The sequence below is a fragment of the Cynara cardunculus genome, assembly GCF_001531365.2.
Source record: "Cynara cardunculus var. scolymus isolate 2C chromosome LG 13, CcrdV1, whole genome shotgun sequence".
NCBI lineage: Eukaryota > Viridiplantae > Streptophyta > Magnoliopsida > Asterales > Asteraceae > Cynara > Cynara cardunculus.
The window spans coordinates 28,764,715-28,769,009 of NC_037540.1; the positions used below are offsets into that span (position 1 = coordinate 28,764,715).

General features: G+C 37.1%; 1 pseudogene; it reads right to left on the bottom strand.

The window, feature by feature from the left end:
• Window positions 1-802: 802 nt before the first annotated feature.
• On the bottom strand, window positions 803-2,701 carry LOC112524960 (annotated as a pseudogene).
• Window positions 2,702-4,295: the final 1,594 nt, after the last annotated feature.

Sequence of the window (4,295 nt, forward strand, 5' to 3'; positions counted from 1 at the left end):
TTTATTAAAAGAAAATAAAATGATTAAGAAATAAATAATAATAATAATAATAATAGAAAAGGAATGTATAAAAAAACTCAGATTCTTATTTAAACACCTGAACAAGATCCCACCCCATATCGAATCAATAATAATAATAATAGAAAAGGAAACGCTTTATTTCTGAACAAGATCCCACCCCATATCGAATCAAGCTGCGCTCTATAGAATCATTGAATCACCATGAAATCAACACAACACATTATCCATATCAAAACAATTAGCCTATTCAACATCCTTATTTTCACTACAAATTAAAAAAATATGGTTCGACCACAGAAAAACAAGCACTTGGCTTCCACTGTTTTATAGTCATCAACACTGGTGCAAGTTCCATCAACCATACTTCTCCATGATCAGAAAGAATATATCTCATTGTTCCCCTAGCACACCCAAAGCTCCACACCTCTCCATGATCCACATTAGCACCACAACAACAACCAAAAAGATGCAATATTTGCAGTTAACTAACTAAAAGGTACACATCCTACATTAAGCAACAGTTGCATATAGAACATTTGATCAATTACCTACCATTGAATAGCATACAAGAAATTGCAACCACACAACCATCTAATTGTTGTCCTTTGTAGATTAACATATTGAAGTGTAACTCTCCAAATTCAAGATTGAACACATCGTTTTAGTTTTCTAGCAACTAACTTCCTAATAATTTCAAGTGGTTTATCGATTTTCTAGTTGAATCAAAACAACATTTCAACAAATTTGAACTTAGAAGCAACTTATTAGACACTCGAAAGATTTACCCTTTATTACCGCGTCTGATACTCTTGACAACCTCCTTAACTCCCCGCTTTAAGCACTCGTGTTCAGCAGCTACATAGCATTAAACCGTAAAAACAGTGTCAGAAATCTAACAACTTTATAGCTAATAATCGAAATCAAAAACTCATAAATTCTAAATCAGAACAGTCTGCATGATTGCGTGTCGGGCGATTAGAATAGAGAGATGGAAAGGACCTTTGCGAACGAGTTTAAGAGTGCGTTTGGACAGAGAAAGAAGGAAATCAAACCCGAAACCTAAGCAGAGATGAAAGAAATCAATCGAAAAGCGATGGAGTAATCATACCTGGAGAGATGATCAGAATAAAGAAGAACATCAAAATTGATTGTTTGAAATCGATAAAACCTTTACTTCGGTTAAGATCTTGAAATGTTGCAAGCTTCTTATTTTGAAAACAAACTTGGTTCTGGCATAACATTTCGATTTCTTCAATAGGCCACTGTATGAGTTGCTTCTAGTTTCGATCGAGCCAAAGGCTCCTTGGGAACGACTGCATGTACATGATAATTGAATTCATGATCTTAATCATATAAATATAAAAAAGGTATAACTAAGGATAAGTGAATATGAATCTTGGATTACTTGTAGTCCAGCCCATCCTTTAGCGATATTATCTGCTTCACTATCAGATTCAGTCACCCAAGCAATCGAGATTCTTCGGCATTTCACAGGGTCGAAGAACGACTTGGAAGCATAATACTTGCCATAATCAAACCTCAATGAATTAAGGGTTAATTCATTTTCAGGAACATAGTTTTCCTTCTCAGAACTGTAGTTCCCGATCAGGTAGTAATCTTTTCCTTGATCCAGTAATCCCATCTTCATCACGTGCTTTACGCTAGGGTTCATGACAGATGTTTCAACCCCCTTCTTGCTATCAATCCACACCGAAAAGAAATCAGGGCATTCCCATGTTCCAGTCCCTGCAGCCTCATAAAGTGGCGAATCGATTGCAGTCCAACTAAAAAAGTCCTCAGATTGGTACAGGAACGCGATTCCGGCCTTATCTTTCTCGCCTCCAACGATTACTCTCCATTTCTCGTCTCCTGCAAGCCAAGCAGTGGTGGGGTCTCTGAAGTTATCCGGTTGAACCCCTTGGGGAAGATTTATGACGGGATTGCTGGTGTATTTGACCCATTCTCTAAGATAGGGATCATATATGAGATAGGTCCTTTGGGACAGCCAAGTTCTGAACCTGGCGTTTTTCTGAGTCGATTCCTGTGTAGAACATCACAGGCTTGTTTCCAGGGAGGATAGTGGCGGAACCTGACCAACAGCTGTTGATATCGAAGGATTCGGTGGGGGCAATGGCGAGGTCTAGAGGGATCCAGTTTATCAAATCATAGGATGCAGAGTGTCCCCAATGCATTTTATTGGTAAAGAGTGGACCAGCTGGATTGTGTTGATAGAAGAGATGGTATACTCCATTGAAGTACATTGGTCCTGGATGCATTTAGATATACCATATTACCAGAAATATGCACAATCTAATTAGTGAATAAAGCAGATGGATTTGGAGCACAAGTTTAATCATATCAAATTTGATTTTCGAGTTTTTCTTACAGTACAGAAGGGATGATCCCTACATTACATAACATCGAAGATGAATCATGAACGAGGTGAAGAAGGAAATTGAAAAGCAGGTGGTGAGAATTGAATGAGTTACCATTAGGATCTGTGCCAATTGGATGATCATCGAGCGCCATGTTCATCGTCACATATCAATGAAAGCACAGCGATACATAGTCATATATATACATTTAGAACAAGTAGAGAAGGAGGAAGAGGAAAGAGAAGTGAAAATGAAGAAGAAGAGGTAACCGTTCATCTAGTTTTGTGAAGGCTGGAAGTGAAATGTCGTCCGATGAGGGTGCTCCGACAGGGAAGGAAGAGGAGATTCCGACATAGCAGGATGGAGATATGGTCAAAGGCAAGCAGCTTTCTTCTTTTCTATTGGTTAAGCACAGGTTAGTATACTATAAGTGTATATATATATATATATAAGAACGAGATACTTTTGTCAATAACCAGTGGTAACCCACAAAACCTGCAACCTATATCAAATTTTCGGTTCAAATCATCTTCTTGGTTCCATCTAGTTTATACAACTCCCCAACGGATTACTATATAACACATACAAACCCAAAAATCAAACATAGATCTTGAGAAGAAACAGAAAATCGGTGATAGAAATCAAAACCCCAAATCAGAAGTCAATGGGGGTTTAAACTAATCTCAAACCAAAACTCCAAATCGTTGCTACTGTGTTGATCTATCTTGCTGCTGCTCCTCGATTTCGACTTTTTCTCTTCTGCTTCTACAAACAAAGCCCAACTACCCCCCCAAATTCTAGGGTTTTGAAGAACCTGTGAAATTAAATCAACAGGGAGGAGGGAGCTATTTGTATCAATGAGGTTTTGATACATCAAATCCCTTTGATACATGAAATCGGTTCTCTGATTGAGGTGACACATCCGGAACACCATTGTTACGCCAAACGAAGTCTGTGAAGAAGAAAGACCTCTGCTTTCTAACCCAAAATGTTGTTGGTGCAGAGAAATGATACATAAGAGAAGAAAAGTTTTGGTCTTGGGTGATAGCAGAGGTAGGAGATAGAAGAGGAAGAAACCTAAAGAAGAAACTGGCCCAACATAGGTAATTTTTGGTCTTTGGAAAGCAGATGCATAAAAAGCTTGTACATTATGCATAAGAATTTGTAATTAAGAGATTTTTGAAATTGTTGCATAAAATGGTAGTACTTTAGGCTTCAAGTGTTGTAATTAAGACTTTATCTTAAATGCTTATATATGTAGTATATATATATATAGAGAGAGAGAGAGAGAGAGAGAGAGAAAGACTTGAGATCACGTGAGACCAAGGGTTTTTCGTGAGACCCGTAAGTCCAATTCTTAACCCTTAGATCAGATCTACAATCTGAACATTCATAATCACAAAATTGTCACAGTGCAACTTTAGACCATTAGATCATTGGCTTATAAAGTTGATCAATGAACAAAAATTGTTCTTACGGGTCTCACGAAAAACCCTTGGTCTCACGTGAACCCAACCATATATATATATATATATATATATATACTTTAGATTATGTGAGACCAAGGGTTCTTCATGAGACCCGTAAGACCAATTCTTAACCCTTAGATTAGATCTACAATCTAAACATTTATAATCACAAAATTGCCACGAGACTTCTCAATAATCACAAAATTGTCACCGTGCAATTTTAGACCATTAGATCATTAGTTTATAAAGTTGATCAATGTCACACCCCGCTAAAGCGGAAACACGGGGTATGGCAGGTAGAGTCTCATAGCAATAGTGTATAAACAACACAACCATACAATTTAAAACATAATTACAAAATATTTAAAGTTTACAATCCCAAATACAAGTTTGCAACACTAAACATATAATAAGATTGAAATTTCCAAAT